Raw genomic sequence first — 19,599 nt, 5'->3', positions numbered from 1 at the left:
TATTTTAGCCTCTACATGTAGTCAAAATATCACAAAACAGGGCAAAATTATGTCTTTATTAATTTTACATCTTGTTGTAATAAAACAAAAACAAGTAAACAGGTAGAAGCGAATGACAACAAATACAGCACATGCACAATGAGTTAAATAGGACCAAATGCCAAAAACCCTCTGAAGGATAATAGAATTTGTACAATTATATTTAGATTAAAAGTAGCAATTCAGCAGGTATATACAGCAAGAATTAACAATTGAAGAATAAGTAAAACTGTATTCTGTCTTACTGTATTTTAAAACCATTGCGATTGATGTATGTGCATGATAAAAAAAAACAAGTTATGTGCACCATATGCCATCTTTTGCCAAAAGTATTTATTTAAGCATCTCATTTGCAATGTTTATGTGAATTAATTACGGCAATTACAGTATGTGACTCAGATTTTAATTTTTTAATAGGTCATTTCTTCCATGCCCCCAGTAATGAATCAATTAGAATGCGTTTGTTATCTAGAGAATGACCAAATTAGCATAATGTGTGGTTCTTTCCCAGCAATGTCCCAATCTTTCTTCCTCTGCTCTGAGGCCTATTTACTGTACAGTCATGCATCACCTCCTCTGCACTCTCTTGGACAATATGGTTCATCTACACAGAATAGAAGACTGTTTTTTTGAAGAGCAAATGTTGGTGTGTAGATCAAGTTCCATTTGTTGCCTAATTTGTATTGCATGTTCTGTGATTGCAGTGGGTATTCAATTATGGAAGCACTATAGATGGAATTAGAGCTATCTCTACTTAGCAGAAAATCTTTTAAGACGATGTTAATGTTGAAAGATGTGCCTTTAGCTTGACGTAACTTATTGAAATTCACGAAATCTAGATCCTTCTCAGACCACATCATTGTCCCAATTCTTACCATCCCCTACATTGCTTAGAAATTAAGAAAGTTAAGTGTGCTCTTGCTAAATTCCCAGCCTCCTCACAATAGTAGCAGTGTGCACATTTATCTGTTAACAATTTGTAGTATTGACACTTTCAAGTCATACCAATTTGTAATACAATGATTTTCAAATGTTGATGGATTTCAAGATAAGCTGGGTAATATCTGATTTTGAACTGTAGAGTAGTAGATATTGGACATTTCTATAAGATATTATTCATTTGTAACTTTTATGTTAAAATCTTGGAGATAAAACAATTGGATGTAAGCTTGGACTGTTCAATTGCTTAGCCCATTTTATTTTACCAGTATAAGTCAATATCTCCAGCCTTTGTTTTTTTCTCATTGAAGTGATATTATTTTATAAAATAATTTGTTTACTATATATTACAAAGGATTGTGAGTTTGTATCTTTAGAGTTCATTAATCATTCTACTCAATATTTGATTGTTTCAATGTATGTGTTTTATATAATGGCTTAATTTGCATTTTTAAGTTGGAGTTGCAACATTGCAAACTTGCTGCAGAGTTGATGAGGAAGACAAAAAGTGTAGTAAATATCTCAGTTTAAGTACTTATACAGTACTCCAGGGTGGTCCTGTTATTTGGTACTTAACAAACCACAGCCAAGAGTTTATTCCTATAGTTCGTATTTACTGTACATGTTCTAGTTTAGAATTTTATATTCAAGAAGTTAATCTATACATAGTACTAAATGTGTTTAGTAAACTATAAATAGTTTACTTGGAAATGTATCAAGAGACATAACATATCACTCTTATATATTCTATTAATATATCTCTCTAAAAAAACAAGATGAATTCCATTAAAATAAAAATATATTATGTGTATAGTTATTCCTGATACTGTATTCAATTGCTCACAAAGAACAAAACCATTTGGAAAGTTGCAATATAAAGTATCACCTTTTCTATTGTTTTACTGTACCTGTACGTTTTCCCTTATAAGGCCAGTTTTTGCAGATTCCAACATTCTGTTTCTAACCTGTGAGGATTAAAGGTAATAAATTCTGATAAATTAGAACATATGTTAAGCTGAAGCTGAAAAAAGGAAACCAGTTAGTTTTTTTTTTCTGAGGCACTTTTTGAATTTGTGGAAGTGTAATAAATAATGATGGTCCCTCCCCTGGCTCTCCCTCTCTATTGTTCTGATTGCTGGATGCATTTAATCATTGAGCAGCAATTATTCTGAGCACAAGATTCTTTTGACAACCATCTGCTGTATCTTAGATGAACATATTTGGCATTATAAAAACAGAAAATGAGGCGACGAGAATCAAGATGTGTGATTTAATCCATCCAGAACCCAGAAGCTTTACGTTTAAATAGATCATTGAATTTTCAAAATAACCATTTGATTTTTGTAGCACATTTAGGAGATTAGGAGTAAATTCTATTGTGGAAATATGATTAAGGTAAAGGGAGTGTGTTTAGTTCTTTGTATGTCTGACTACTGCCACTGTCACTGCCACTGCTCCTACTACCAATAAGACTAAGACTAACACTAAGAATATGAAGAAAGATTGCATTCATATAGTCCCTCACATCGCTGCATTTGTTACTGATAGTATTAACTGATATTGACTATATTTACTGTATTACCACTGATATAGCATTGGTACTGTCAGACCATTAGCCAATAAAGACTGAAATGGCAAAGATTTACAGTACAGTATATTGCTGAGTATTCTATGTATATATCTTGTTTAAATCCTTTTTTTAAATAACAATATTATTTGCATGACATAGCCATTTGCAATTTATTTTAATGTAGCAAAAACATTACTTTAAACATGCTATTAGAAGTTTTAAAGTACCCTCTATTTTTTTTAAACAAATTGACATAGAGTCATCTCAGTGACCTGAAGGAATGGGTTGTCAGATTAGTGCTGGATTAGTATTCCTGTCTCAGAGGGGAAATTACAGTTAGAGTGTCAGTTATAATTTCAATGCCATAGTATGTGACCATTGAGTAATCCTACTTTCATTAAGCTGTTAATCAAGGTACTGTAGGTTTGTCTTTTTTCACTCAGTTTACTGCTACTAAGAGATGTGTTGCTGATTATTGCCAATATGTTTTCCACAGAAAAAGGCATGTTGATTTGTCACATTTCATTTTGTTGAAGTTAAGATTATGTTATCTGATATTTTCCTACTTTTTAGTGTGTATTTAAATTCAGCCTCCTTTGCTTCAATTATCATTGTTAATTTGTTTTGAACAGAATGTCACGAGTCCACTTACAATAATGTCTTATTCACACGGAGCCTGTGAAAATGACTCAGTTTTCAGTATGCTCAATGTGTTTATCTGATTAAAAAACATTTTACAGGTTTGCTTGTAACTCCATCTTATTTTCAAACTTGAGTCATTAAAACACTTTTTCACCTCAACAACTATATCTATAAACTTTTACATGGAACTGATAAACCCCAAGGCAAAAATGCGCAGAACAAATACAGTAACCAGTGCTGGTTAGTTAGTGCTGGTTTGTACTGCACAGTATATATAGTATACTATAGCCTTTTCCAGTGGTGTGATATTATTACAGCCAGGCAGGAGGTTCTGCCAAACCAAATGCTAACAGTTTATACAGAATATTTACTCAGCAATGAAAAAAGTTTCTAATCCATTTTAAATGTACCTTTACTATATTCACTTTGAAGTCAAATACCTAAGTGTTATAATTGCATGTCCTTCATTGTTATCACTTTCCTGCAGCCTGATTTTCAGCAAATGGTTCTATTTCAATTTCTCTGCATCAGCAGTGTAGGCCACATGTAATAAATGGTCTTTGCCCCATAGCAGGATATCTGACTTCTCAATTATTTATTTAATGAGATTAAGTAATTCAGCAGCCTGACTGTGTCTCTCCGTAGGACATAATTAGTTATAACCACATTCCTTCCCCTTGATTACTTGGCATTTTCCAGCCAAATGTTTTTGGTTTATTGGTAACAACAACATTAGAGAATGATTTTTAATGTGCTTCCATTCATGTTACAATTACATATCTATTTCTGCACACAGTAGTGCATGGTGTACTCTTTAATGACAAAGCATGGATTTTAGAACTTTGCTTACAAAATGACAGAAGAGCTACACTGGGAAGATGTGTACTGTATGTGTTGAATTAATGACATTTATAGTACAAGGACAAGCACATAGTACAAATAGTTTTCTTCTCTAATCCTGTTAGAGCTCAATTTAACATCACAAAATAGAGATGGACTAACTACAGGACCATGTAACCTATATACAGTATGGACTATGTAAATGTCCTTGGTTTAAAAAAAAAAGATAATATCATAATACTAATTCTCTCCATCTTCAGTGGTGATTTCAGCTGCAGTTACAGCTGTTATAGCCATTAGATGTTCAAAGATGTCCATGGAGATTTGAGATTGGTTGACATTGCACAGACTAGCATGTTTATTTAGCAAATATGCAGGAGTAGTTACTTGTAGTTTGAATATCCCTTCTTAATAATGATTTATCATCCAGCTTACTGGCAATTAACCTGGCTTTCTGCACTGACACATTAGACAGGTCAGCTGTTTCCTGGTGTTTTGTGTGCTAACGGAAGAGCAGCATTTTGAAACTGCATAAAGTTCCATGGAGTCACATGCCTGTGTTTGAGGTGCTTCTACAGGTTCTGCACCTTAGGTTACGTTTGCTAGACTTCAGAACCTCAGTCCAGGCATCTGAAACCCATGAATCTATAGACCTGTGATTCCCTCGTCATCACCTACTTTGGCTGGGCTTTTTTTGGCTTTCATGTTTGACTCATCCCCTCTAGGAACTCCTATTTTGAGAGTCTTCAAAACACTCAGGGCACACTGGCATCCTGGGAATGTGGATTTCCAAACCATTTCTTTCTCTTACCTGGACAGTGGACTTTTAGTAGCACCTCGGCTTGGCCATGGGTAACTCTGGTCCTGCTCCTGGTTCATCCTGAAGCAAGAACCACGTTTGGAGGGGCTCAGAGGTTTGAAGCAGCAATGCCAGATATGACCAAACCTCTTACCAGTCTAGATCCCTTCTGTGGCTCTCCATCTAGTGAGGTGGTGTCACCACACCATGTTTATTGTCTCCATGTGTCAGTCAGTAGTGAGTCAGTCATTCCTTATGTTGCACTGCCACTCTGCCCATGTCAAGAGTTGTTAGAGTTGGATACCATTGCCTTTAACTTGTAAGATTTCCCTTTCTTCCTGAAAGCTTCTCAGGGTCTTGGAGAGAGTTCAGGTCTTTCTCTCCTAGTTCTCCATAGCCATTATGCAATCCACTTAAAGAAAAATGTAGGATAGGAAATCTGATTTGTTTCTCCACTTGGATGCTTCTAAGTTTCAGTACCAATATGAGACCGATCCTACCCTCAGCAAGAGGAGTCTCGGGGATCTGCACACAAGAAAACTCACAATGAATATAGAAGTAGGTCCAGAACCTTAATGACAGGCTTTTGCAAGGCTTACAATGAAGGAATATTCAAAAACACTTCTAACACCATGCTAATCCTCTTATCCAAATTCATCCCTAATTAAACTTCGTATTAGAATGTGCATTGTTCCACCCATTACACCATATCATTAAAATATTGACACCTGGAATCTCTATTTACAAAAAAAGATCCTTTAATGACCTATAGTAACAGGTCAGCTGTAATTACACACTGAGTTGCCTGACAGATTTTAGGTAGGCAGTGATACACACATGCAGTATAGTGAAATGAGATGACAGGCTTTTGGGCAGAGAGCAAATTTAGAAAATGGGAAAAACAAACTTTCAATGGAGTTTTTAATGAAAGTTCGGGAGGAATGAAGGCAGCCGCGCTCATTCGACACAGCTGCTGCAATTCTCACTAATCCTGACGTAAGCAACCGGTCTCCATAAATATCAAACGTCACCCTCTCCTCTTCCTCGTTCGTTTTCTGCATCCCTCCTCCACCCCCTCTCCACCTTTGCAGCTACCCAATTGGTCGCATGGGGGTCCTATCCTCCCCGTCCAACGGCCGGGAGGTTGGCCCTCAGCCAAGCGGGTTACGCCAAATCTCCACATCACAATAAACGATTCTAATTTCTCCCAAGCTTTCGGCTGCTGTCATTCCTCGTGAAATATCAATGTTGAGAAAAATCACTGAAAAATTGCATATCTGCAGAAACACACTGTTATTTGAAACTTATAACATTTAATATTTACATTTATCAATGTTGTGCCATAATCATTTTGAAATCCTGAATTTAAATTAAAATATAGTTTTTTGGTATGATGTTTATCCAATAACAGATATGTCACATGCTAGTACAAATGCTTCAGAAATGTTGCGACAGCTTAATTTAGATTGTAGTATAATTATTAAAGATACATTATTTTTAATGACTGACACCATATAAAACATAAGCATTTTGACAATCATCCTTAGTGACACACAGCAACAACAGTAATAATAGTTTCTGCATTTTTTGTAATGACTTCCAGATGAAGTCTAAAAACCATGTAAAATGACCCTAATGCTACTAATGCATTCATACAGGCTACTGGGTGCCAATTAACAGCACTCTGTAGTGGATGTACTTTTTCCATTTGTGCAAAAATAATTGCTCATCAGGCCAGAGAGTGGAGCTGTTTGGTTGTATAGTTCTTATTCCCAGATCCCTTATGGTTGTGAAAAATGTTATCCTTTCACAGGAAGGGAGTGGCATGCTTACTCCTGTGGCAAATGTGCTTATCATTTCTAAAGAACAGATTTCTGACATGGATTTTATGTTTTTACACATACCGTAGTACATTATATAAAGGCATGTAAAACGTATTATAGCCTTTAAACTCTACTGGGAAATACTTTATTATATATTCTTGTGTACTGGTTATATAAAGGCCCAATTCAGGCTGCTAGTATTTTGCAGCACTGACTGTACCAAGAATTAATGTTTCCTTTGATAATGGATGGATGGGGAAGCTAAATGCTTAAGAGGAATTCCTCCAACAGAACAGATATCTAAAAAGAAAATAAAAGAGAAAATTAAGGGGTAGCACCATTTATTTATGCTGTTATTTCCTCTACATTAAACATACACGTTTGACAGCAGCATGAGTTTAAATAAACATTTTAAAATAGAACTGTACCCGTTTTAGCTTTAAATTACCAACACCAACCTCTCTAGGAAGCTGTGAAGTTCTGAGCTGGGAAGTAACAGCTGATCAGTGACTGAGGAGAACACAATGATGTCAGGTTGCTAAGCAACAAGACAGAAGAATGTGCAGCATCACCCCTCCAAATACACATATAAAAATGACCCCTGTCTGAGAATTTTCTAACGCTTTTGCTTGTTTATGCAATTGTTATATTTTCTTTGTAATAAAAAAGATTTGAAAAATGAATAGCTTTGAAAAAAATATTAACACAGATCATGTGATGTGACAGATGTGCTTGAGATAACAAAGGAAGTTGTTTTTATTAGAGAACAGTGATAGTATCATTATGTTAATACAATGATTTAAAGCATCTTTGCTGGTAATTTAGATTTTTTTTATTTTGCTATGTTTTAGTTGAAACGGGAACAAAGCATGTGCAATTCAGAAAATCTGGTTACAGTTTAGTTTAAGCCTAAATTCAAACTGCCTATAAACAATTTAGTAAAATGGTATGAATGGTGCTAGTTCTAAACAAAGCTATTACATGCTAGGCTAGGGGTTACTGTTAGAGTTATGGTTCAGGCATTGATTCAGTGTTTTCTTACCAGCATACAATTAATTACATTAGACGTTAAATATCACATTTTTACCAATCTGTTAGTATTTAATAAATATGTTTCGATTACAGATTATTTATAAATACCATTTTCCACTCCTTTATCTAAAGTGTTACTGAAAATGTTGCCTATATATTTCATTATAATCTGTATAATGTTTTTGCATGTTTTTCTTTGGTGGCAGATTTGCATTTCGACGTCTGGGCAAACATTTTTTTTAGCTACACAAACAAGGATTTGCAAGACAATTGCTTTGACAATTTCACACTGAGGTTTCATCTTAGTTCCCCTGCTTGCAAAGCAGAGAAGAATATCGGAGAGAATTTGAAATCCTTATCTGGTCCGTCACTCTCTGGGGTGCAGGTCTGACCAATGAATTAAAGATATAGAACATAAGAAAGGTTGCAAATGAGATGAGGGATTTTAACCTATTTATCTCAATTGATCGGAGCCAATTGATTGGAGGATCTCATCCAGGAAGAGTTTCAGCTAACTGAGACATATAATTGATTAATAAATTAAATGTTATGAAGCATCTTTCAGAACCCTATGCAGACGACACAATCTGGAAGGGAGTGAACACACACAGGGAAGAGATGAGGAACAGGGCTGGTAGACGAACGGGGGGGGGGGGGGGCGTGGTCCAGGGTGTCCAAAGGGAAATCTGTGGTAAGGTAAATGTCCAGAGCCGGGTGATCAATCCAAGACGAACAAGACAAAGCCGGAGCGGGATCCGGCGAGGGGTCGTAGACAGACGAGACAAAGTTAAAAACCGGAGCGGGGTCCGGCGAGGGGGAACGGAACCAGGCGCTCCAGGACCTGAGTCGCGGACGTAAGGCGACTTGGTGGTAGGCGAGCCTCCGGGGGTCGGAGTTCCAACGCAGAGCCCGGAACAGAGTGAGCATCTGGCTTTTTTAGGGAGGCAGGGACAGGGAGCAGGTGCACAAAATCAACTAAAAAGTGAACAAGCCGGAGCACCCTTATGGGGGAAGGGCTACAATCGTAACATTAAGTAGAAGTAATGTAAAGAATAAAAGTGTGACAGAAATTATATATGCAAACTAAAAATATGGGACATATAGGAAGTCAATCCATTAGTAATCTAACCTTCTTCAGGTGTTTCAGGCCTTCTCCACACACCTGAAGAAGGCTTCACAGTCAAAGTGTTGTATTTTCTCTCTTCTCTTTTCAGCATGGAATAAACCTATAACTTGTTCCTTTGTAGCCTTCACAAGCTGACGCTCCTACCCACCTGAACTAATGGTAATGTATGGACTTTGTTTATGACTGAATAAAACACAATGGGGACCCAAATGATTTGAAGGAAATAAGGGAAATACTGTACATCTGGATATGAATTACCCATATATTTATAGTACTTTTTATTGTTTAATGCCATCCAGAGCTTATGGAAATATGCAGTAATACTAGCAATGCTTGCTTCTAAGCTTTATCGTGCTCCAACATGCAATACTGCAGATGTTAATGACACTGCAGAACAAATTAACATGATGCTCTCAATTGTGCAACTTTAGTGATAGTTGTGGGATTTAACATAAAATTCAAAGGTATCCATGGGCAATCTAATTCATTTTTTAAGCAAATTCTAAGCAACAAATTAAGGCAAAGTTACACTGATATGTGTTTTTGATTTAGAAAATGAAAAACTAACCTCTGTTGTTTTTGAAGTCACCTTTTTCATAAATTGGAATTCTGATGAGTGCTGTAATGAAAAATGAACCTGGTCGATTTATCTGTACAAGGCAGTAGACAATTGTTTTTTAAATATGCATACAGTAAATGTCACATATTTAAAGCATTGAATCATGAATCATTATAAAAACTATTACACTTGCCTATCTCTTTGTCATGAATCTAACAATACATGTGTCACTAAGGACACCATTGTAAACCAAAGCTAAAGTACAAAACTGGGACAAAATGCGAAATTCTAAAAAAAAAATCTATGTTTTGTATTTTTGTATATAAATATTAATTCTATATATATTTAATTTATTGTATATCCATTTGCAGAACATTCTAAAAGAACCAATGTATGACTGTTATCTCAAAGTAAACTACCCTCCTAAGTGAAGCTACCACAGATAAAAGTGTTTTATGCACTAAATAATTAATCAGCTGTTCAGCCCACACAGGATTTGTAATAGCTCCCATCACCCAACACTGAAATATTTAAAACAAGGAGGAATAGAAGGAAATGTGATTTATCTGGCCTTGCTAAAGGAACAGTTTTCTTTCAAGATTTCCAACACCATCAAACTTAAAATACAAAAGTCATTTGATACGATAATAACAAACCCATTTTATATCTAGTCACTTCATAGAGAACATACTAAAAGCAATATAAAAACATTGTAACACTGTGCTATAATCTAATGTTCTAATATCATATCTAATATAATATGTATTTAAATATAAGTGTAATTTTGTGATTGGTAATTCAACTATCTGAATATCTTTAAACATTTTTTAATCTAAATAAAGTTTGAATGCTTATTAAGCAACAAGCATACTTTTGCCTCCCATTTTCTGTTGGAACTGATGTGTAATTTGTAATTTTAATTGTACAATTTTACGGGATATCATTAATTTCTTTTTGCTCTTCTTAGGCAAAAGGATGATCATACAGTATGTACAGTATGCAACAACGGCGTCATGTTTTTCTGTCTCGCAGTGCCCTTTCTTTTTTCATTCATACTGTACATGTTCCACCGGGGGTCAAGTTGGTCCCTCACGGTGCTGGGGCCCTGGGTTCAGTTCCTGGGGTGCTGTCGGCTGGAGTTTGTATGTTCTCATGGGTTTTCTCTGGGTGCTCCGGTTTCCTCCCACATACTGGTAGGCTATACTGGAAGACATACTGGTAGGCTAATTGGCTTCTGGGAAAACTGGCCCAGGACTGGTATCTTATCCAGGGTGTATCTTATTCGTGGCTATTGCTTGCATCAGCCATCATGATGTTTCTTAATAAACATTATAGACCATACTGTACATTGAAAGCATTCAGGTGCTTAAATCCTATAACACACAGTATGCAATACAATAATTATGTTATTATTGTACTTGTACATATGATTTTCAGGAAATAATTATTAGAAGGATTTGTATTGTTTTTCTACCACTTTCTTTCCAGAAAAGTTAATCTGCTATTTACCCATCATAGAACACATTTAAAAGTACGCAAAATGACAATCTACTGTATACATTATGTTATTCTGCATCTCAGTGCACTTTCTTTTTTCCCTTATACATGTTGCATCAGCCATTAAATTGATTTTGGTACAAATATTTTTACTACGCAGGCTGTTGCATTCCAGTTGAACTTAAATGTACTGTGAACACCAGTCTATGCTTTGTTATAAAACCCAATGCACTGCAAATCACTCTGAGTGAATGTCACCCAGCTAGGTGAGTTCTATTGTGCCATTGGCTGTACAGCTGACAAATTAGGACTTTGCAGTTATGCAAGTCACATGTACAGTGCAGAGCAGAACAGAGTGAGGATGCTACTCAATCTCTACAGGCACAAGGTGGAAAGGCAACAGCCAGCCTGGTATTGCTTTTCCTGTTGCTTTCAAATCGAATTATATGTGATTTTCTTTATTGTACTTACTGTAATTATACCCTTATTTTCTTGATCAATTGGACTCATTCATGTCTAGCAAACGACTAGATTATTGTAGGATTGAAATGCACTGGCTGGCTCTTGCGTAGTAATCTTCCTGATCCTTCTTTGTTATTAAAGAGGCTGGTTAGCTCAGTTGGTTAGAGCATGGTGCTAATAACACCAAAGTTGCAGGTTTGATCCCTGTACAGGCCAGGTGAACTCCTTTTTCATGGGCAGAGCGGTGGCACTGTGGCTACGGATCTGTGCCTGTGGCTGGAAGGTTGCCGGTTCATTTACTGCAGCTGGCAGAGGAATCCTACTCTGTTGGGCCCCTGAGCAAAGCCCTTAATTATCCCCAGCTACTCCAGGGGTGCTGTATAAATGGCTGACCCTGTGCCCTGACCCCAAACTTCTCTCCCTGTCTGTGTGTCTCATGGAGAGCAAGCTAGGTTATGTGAAAAGACAAATTCCTAATGGAAGAAATTGTACATGGCTAGTAAATTGATCTTATTAAAAGCTGTTTTGTCTGCTTATGTAGTGTTGAACTGTTCACAAAGTACAGCACAGTTCTATGCTAAGACATTTTCTGAGTCTATATCAACAGAATATAATGAGAATAGAACATCATACTGTACATATTACAATAAACCTTTACACTAGTACATCAATAAAAAAACACTTTAAGAATGTTTCACAAACTGGCATTTATCTAAAGATAATTTCTCTTGAGATTTAAAGGCTTATTGATTGTCCACTCAAGATTCGAGAACAGTTCTGGTTATCACCAGATATCTGTTTATCAACAACTGTTATGCTACTGTATACTGTACATTGTTCATTACTTAAATGTTATTTTTGTGATCTTATCATGGGTTAAAATTTAATTTAGCTTGTCTCTTAAGATAGATGTTTTAACTATTTTCTGACTTATTTATAACTGCACATGACACCATCAAGTTAATGGCTTAAATTATTTTTTTACAACAAAAGTTACACAATCAATAAAGAGCTTTTTTGGGTATCATCTGAAACGATTGTAGAAATCTGACACTGGCCTGGAGTCATTACTCCTGATCTGTCTTAAGTGAAATTAAAACAGAAACCTGATGTTGTGTGTGACATGTTAATGGTCACTCAAACACCCATTCATGGTAATAACAACTAGTGACTGGAGCTGGACTCAGACTATAAAACCCTTTATAACACAGTTGCAATTTGGAGTACAGTGAGAAATAAACATTGTGTATGTCTTCTCAATCTTTACTCTGGAAGGAGAGGTTTCATCATAATTAAACTGATCTCAAACCAAACCTTAACTGAACTGCACTATGTATCCCTACACTCTCTTTACTCAAAGTCTGAAAAACCTCATATAATGCAAGGGTCGGACTGGTATGGCATCTGTAAACCTGTGATGTATCTTGCAACGGTACAAAAACTGCACCCCCCGGTACATACACACTCAGTTCCAGCTTATTTTCTAAATAAAGTTTAATAGCTGGTTCCACAGTGTGTGGGCATCCATTTGTTATAAACTGGCATACACATGGTGGCACTGGGTCACAGTCTGTCCACAACTGCACAACAGTGAGTCACGAGGCAATGGGGGTGGGCAAAGTACTAGGTATTGCCGGTAGTGGCAAGCCATTTATTTCTGTGTCTGACTTCTACCTAAAGGCATCATCATACAGTATCTATAAGATTAATCACCCACATCTGGATTTGTGACAGTCTGTTTTGTCTGCCTGGTGTATGAAGTAATCTGTTTCCACAGGTGGTAAAAGCTAAAGGACATCTATTCACAACCTAAAGTCTCTGCAACAAAACCCCTAAAAGATAAAGGTAAAATTATCTTCTCATTTGCACCCTTTCTTATGTTCTTATGGATGTGACTCAAAACATAATTTGATTGTATCTGCTATCTAGTAGAACAGTACTACACCAACCCCATGGGCGAGGCATCATTGACAAGAAAGTCTTTTTTAGGAATAATAATGAATGAGTGCAGTGTCAGTTTTACTTGAAGAGTTTAATTTTGTTGTGACCCTTGACACCAAGTGCAGAGGTGCCAAAACTATGGACAGGTTAGGAAGCATCAATATTGATTTAGAAGCCCCACATATGCTTCAAGCTTTTATTACCTCATGAGGAGCTGATGCTTCAAGTTACCACATGGACCTACTCCTATATACACTATAGTGGGTGTAGATCTTCTCAGATTTTCCCAACCAATACAGTAGGACAAGTAAGCAACCTCTTTAGCTTGGAAAACACTTCTCTTACTTGAAGCTGACCTCTACTAGTTATACCAAAACCATATCTGGATGTCTCAAATTATCCTCCTTAATTTCTCCAATTATCATGCCATATGGAATGTTCTGTAACAGGCTATCTGTGTATCACTGAAAGACGGTGGGAGAGAGACAGCTCTTTTAGAAAAATCCAAAGGAAAAGCAGTTTTAGCTATATTAATTGTAGGATATTCTTCTAATTTCCTGAGCTCTTGTCACGGCTGACATCTCTCCCCTAGAGGGTGCTCCACTACTCCTGTTATTGTTCCTGTGATTGTGACTAAGCTTCCCCAGGTGTACCGTTATGTGTACTGTTATTTAAAGACTAGCACCTCCATTCCTCGGGGCTCAACGTTAGGGTAAGGATGTTGCGAGGCCCGGCTAGCACCAGGAAACCCTATGTTCATCTCCTGAGGGCATAGGCTTCATACCCGACACCGCTTCCTGAGCCCGGGGTCTGGAGGATCTCGCCCCGTCACCCTTGGACCTCCATGTTTTGCCTGTGTTTGTGTTTTCCCCCTTCCTAGGGATTTTAACCTTGTCACGTCCCAGGATGGATAACTTGTTGATGGACTCCCGGACTGTGCCCTGACCTGCCTTTGGGCCTGTTTGGATTTGGATGCCAATCTCCCCTATTCACTGTCTCACGGACTGTCACTACTATTTTGTGCACTATTAAACCCCTGTGTGTTCTCCCATACCAAGCCTCCTGTTTTCTCCAGCTCTTCTACAAGACCTGACACGGACAGAAGTAACAGCTCTAGAGGTTGGTGCAGATATGCACTGCTCAGATCAGATTATTTGTGAACAATTTTCTTCCATTAAGGGTGGCATAAGGCTCCAAAGTATAAACTTTGTTTTTTATTCTTCTGCTTCATTGTGAAATTTCTCTGTAACTCGTAATTACAACTATTAAAGTGAGACTGAACACTCATTTGGACATTGTTTCAGAATAACTACTGTTTTGTTCTACGTGATTTGTCCTAAGGTATTTACCAATAGTACTGAAAATTGGCATACTTGTATCTTCTGGACAAAGGCAGGAAGTGAGAACAGCTGACTAAGCAATTAAATATAAAAATCATGAGTATATACATTGGTTTCCTTTCATTATACTGTTAAGCCAGAATCTACCTCTTCACTGAGAGAATGCTGGCATCAAGGAATCAAAAGCTCTGTAAAAAAGCTGTGCTGTGAACCTAATCATCAATATTAGGGTATGATATGCCGGTCACTGTCACACAGTGCCTGACCAGCTCCTGCATATGCTTATTGAGATATGGGGTGATTTCAGTCAGATTATGGTTATGGCCCAGATAGCCCCCAAAATAGTCCAGATGCATAAGAGCTTTTGGCTTACAGGTAGCACTGATTCTTGAAACATGGGTTTGGATTATTTCGGGCATGGGGGTGGCTAGACCTCTCTGTCTCATTAGGATAAGTGGCAGGGCAGTGTCATTGACCCAGGACAAGGAAATTTCCCCCAGTTAAATCTTCACTGGGGAATTCAGGCATAGTGTCTGCCACATTCCTTTAATTGGAATGACAGAAAAGAGTCACTAACCTTCCCTAGGTGCCAGGATAGGTTTAGCCACGCCATCATGAGTTAGACAGAGATGGTGGCCAGCGTACATTATTGCAACAAAGGATCATCTTCCTGGAAAGATGACAGCACAACAACAAACCCTGCCTGAGATGTGTCAAGTGGAGGAGAACAGTACTTCAACATCACCACCACCAGTTTGCAGGGAAAGCAGACCATGAAAGCACTATAGAAGTTCTTTTGAATATGCAAAATCTCTGTGGTTTCTGAGGGGACTGTGTCCACATAAGCTTTGTTTCAAACACCGTTAACACAGGAGATGCCTAACCTACTCAGACTCTACCCTGTTGACTGCCATCTAGATACTCCTGCTTCTCCAACTTCTAACTTCAACAGGGCCTGCCAGTCTCAGAAATGTCATTAACTAAATTTGGGAGACAGGCCTAAAGTGTAACTAGTAGTGTCATCTGTTGCTGGGGGAAATCCACATCTTGGGACACTTCATTGGTTTGAACAGCATGTCCCGGAGAAAAGCAAATCCTAGCCTATCCCTCAGACGGTGACGGACATGTACATCTCTGTTGTCTTTTGGGCTTTTTGAATGGCACCAAGCAGCCGTGGCAAAGGCCCCTTTGCTGGCATACCTGGATCCTACCCTACAGTTCGTTCTAGACTATGACAAGACTGATAATGTGGCGGTTGAGTGCTTAAGCCAACCAAAAGTAACAACTATATGATAGAGCTCCTGGCTGTTGTGAATGTTGTCTGACATTTCCTCTACTGTTTTCAGTGGTTCACTTGTGACAGAATGTTCTCTCCCCTGCTCACTGCAGCACTGCCATACACAACACCATCCACTTCACCTCTACGCCCTTACTTAAAAATACAAGCATTTAATTTATCTCCTTACCTTTTACTGCTTTGTATCTAGTGATTTGTTTCATGGGTGCATACATGTAATTAATCATACAGTAGATACACTGCAATGTAAACGTTAACCCAACAAACATTATACACATACTTACATAACAAACACTATCCAGTATTTTGCATCCCCTGATTTAGGCCCCAAGGAAACAGAGCTCCAAGAATAGGTTGTCTTTATAGGTGCCTGCATAGAAAAACGGTCACTCAGGGGAGAGGCTTAATGTTAAAAAGGGCCTGCTCTCTGCCCACAAAGGAAATGGGAGGCTGCAGTGTGGTGTAGGTGATACCTTGTATTATGGGTTTTCCATTTTATATTGTTTATATTGACAATGCAAATATTTTGTCACCTAGAATTTCTCATGTTTCTTGTTTTTTGTTTTATTGGAGTGGGAGTCATTAAAAATCATTGCACTCAAGTGCTGCTGGAGGCTTGTCCATCATTTGCAGTGAACAGAGTCCTTTTTTTCTGAGTAACCACCACCCACGTCTACCCACTACCCACACTCAACAATGGGCCGTGACTTTAATCTTCTAGAAGCTCAGCTGCAGCAAATGCTTCTACTGGTGCCACTGCCACTCGGATATTTGTGTGGATCAGGAGGATGACTATTGAATCCCTCTGTAGTAATTCCAGGAGTGGTGCCCTGTATAGGGATGAATGTCCTGGAGTATTCACGTTTGGAAGCTGGTATTTATTCTTTCTATATCCCCGGAGCAAGATTGTTTGAGTACCTAAACTAGACTAGCTACTGAGGTCATTATCATCACAGTATCCGTTACTGAACCCTATGGGACCACATTTAAAGAGCATATAGGGCCTATGACATGTGAACATGGTATGTAACTCTCATGCTGGGTAGAGAACTGTGCATCCCAAGGACCTAGTATTCAGTAGGTGCCTGGGTGACAAGGCAGTCCCCCAATCCACTTGGGTATCAGTCCCCAGAGGTTCACTGACTATGCATTCATCCAGGAATGGTTGGCTAAGGTGCATGGCACAAAACAATTTAACTTGAACCAGGCCAAGTGGAACTTGGATGCTAGCAAAATGTTCTGGGTCTACATCCCCCAACAGAGGAAGGTACACTCCCCAGAACTGTCCTTAACTTTGGAGTTCCCCCAGAATCTTGTTTGACCAGATCTCTGAAGTAGTGTTGCTCAAGCACTTTGATATGTTACAGTATATTTCTTCTATCTCTTCTTCTCCACTAAGAAGGACGGCTCCCCCACAGAAAGAATGGCGCAATGAGAGACCCCTTTGCTTAACCCAGTTTGTTTCAGGATTATAAACTTCCAGAGAGATCAGCAGAGGTTTGGAATATTCATGTTCTGCATCACTGTCAACACCACCGCCTAATCATGTACTTCATTGGAATGACATTCTGTGTCCCTGGAGTCTATTCTGAAGTTTGGAGAACAGATCTGATCTCCTTGCTATTCTGAGGGGGCTTGTATTTGACAGTTTACAGGACCTTTTGAGACCAAGGAGGACTACTGTACATTTGGCTCTATTATACGTGGGCATTGGAGACATGTGATACCTGCACATGTAAGCCAAACATTTTAAGTGAAAGGTCAAATTAGAAGCCACCCATCTCTGAGCTCCTGGGACTGGGACTTCTCCGCAATAAACAAGGTCTCTGTTCACTGCAAATCAGAGGAATGCCGAAGACACTACTACCTGCATTGCTCCAGTGAAGATTTAATTAGGGTCAAGTTCCCTCGTCCTGGATCAATCACACTGACCTACTAATAAGATGGAGAGGTCCAGCCATGGCCATGCCCAGAATAACAGGTCCAATCCTATGATACAAGTGCCAGTGATACTTGTAAGCCAAAAGTACTTACACAGCTGGACAAGCAGGAGAGCTTTCTGGGCAATAACCATAATCTAGCAGAATTGCATAGAGAACAGAAAGTTCATAGCAAAGGACTTTGTTTGGGACAGACAACTTTCATCCCAATAATTTGTGTGAAATGTAATACTCATTACACTAGGCTATGGTCTGTCAATAGCTTTACCCTATGAAACCATCCTACAATTATTGTGATCCAGAATACTGTATATAAAAGTTTGCATCGTTGTATTCAATAGACATAAAGTGCTTTTTGTAATATAATTCTGAATTGCTCAAATATGTACTATAGTTGATAATACTGTATATACTCCTCTGCCAAGTAGTCTTTCATTATTTCAGTTTTAACATCATTTCGTGTTACAGTATGTGTTTAAAGGAAAAGAAAGAGGCGGCTTTGGAAAATGGGGAAATGGGATATTCAGATGTATGTTTCTTAAACAAATTTTAAGAGGAATTGTCAACTGCATTTTGTCAGTTTCAAACTAACTTTGAACAAAAAAGTGGGTTATAGGAAGGTGCTTAAGCTTTGTTTAGATCCTTTTTTCCAGCCACATGACAATTTGTTTTTCTTATGCAGGAAAGACATGATAAATCTTGAAAGGTCCTTAGTCAAACACTGCTACGCTTTAATGCATCCTCTCCTCCCTGGCACACTACTGAATAATTCAGTTCACTTGGCAGAAGACCTCGGCATTAATGAATCCCTTGTGACTTGGATGTGGCGCTTGCTCATCTATAGCTCACCTCGGAAAATGCCCTTGCCAGCAGCATTTCTCTTTTAGCTGCCAAGAACTGTTGCCCACCTGAACTAATTTCAGCAGGACACAAGGTGACCAGTTATGAAGAGGCATACGAAAACAAACCTGTTCTGTCCTGTCTCTTGGCATTCATCAAAACTCTTTACCTGTTTGACTTTATTTTGACTTATTTTTCATGAAGCTTGAGACTAGTAGTGTAGTTTCTTGGATATGTTTTATCTTTTTAATGAAAGATAATAATATTAGTTGATTGTTGTTGTTGCTTGATCCCAAAGGTACCTAGGTCATCCATGACACATGAACGACTATGAGCCAGAGTGAAATTTAGCTAGGACACCAGGGTTAACACCTTCATGAAAATAAACAGTGCTATGTGATGGTTAATGGCCAAATACTGTAGTTAGGATTTCAAGTTTAACATCTCACCTGGAGAACATTACCACCTATTATTTTGTTTTATTTCCTAGTTGCAATTATAGCACGCAGTGACGTGCATGGAAAAGATCATCAAAAATAAATGTTTGCGTGTTTTAAAAGCTTGAACATCGTACTGAGAATTGTATCTAGAAATGGAAAGACTGCTACTAATTCCGCAAGGGAGCAAAACCCCTTTGTAAGCAGTTTGGTGAGTTTTTTTTCATATTTTCTTTACACCTACTGTGTATTAAATAATTTTGGGGCAACAACTCACCCATGGAATTAGCATGTTAATTAATCTGTTTCTAATAAATCACATTTGGATCTGTGTAATTCTGAACTGTTGCATTTAGCTGGAACTCTACATAATGTGAGGGATTATCTTTGGCCTTTTCAGATGTTTGGTGGAGAAAATCAGTGACATTTAGTGATCAATAGTTCAGGTGGGTAGCTGCGTCAGCATGCGTAGGCTG

Source organism: Lepisosteus oculatus, chromosome 12 (genome assembly GCF_040954835.1).
Source record: "Lepisosteus oculatus isolate fLepOcu1 chromosome 12, fLepOcu1.hap2, whole genome shotgun sequence".
NCBI classification, from domain to species: domain Eukaryota; kingdom Metazoa; phylum Chordata; class Actinopteri; order Semionotiformes; family Lepisosteidae; genus Lepisosteus; species Lepisosteus oculatus.
Note: the sequence above shows the minus strand (reverse complement) of the source record.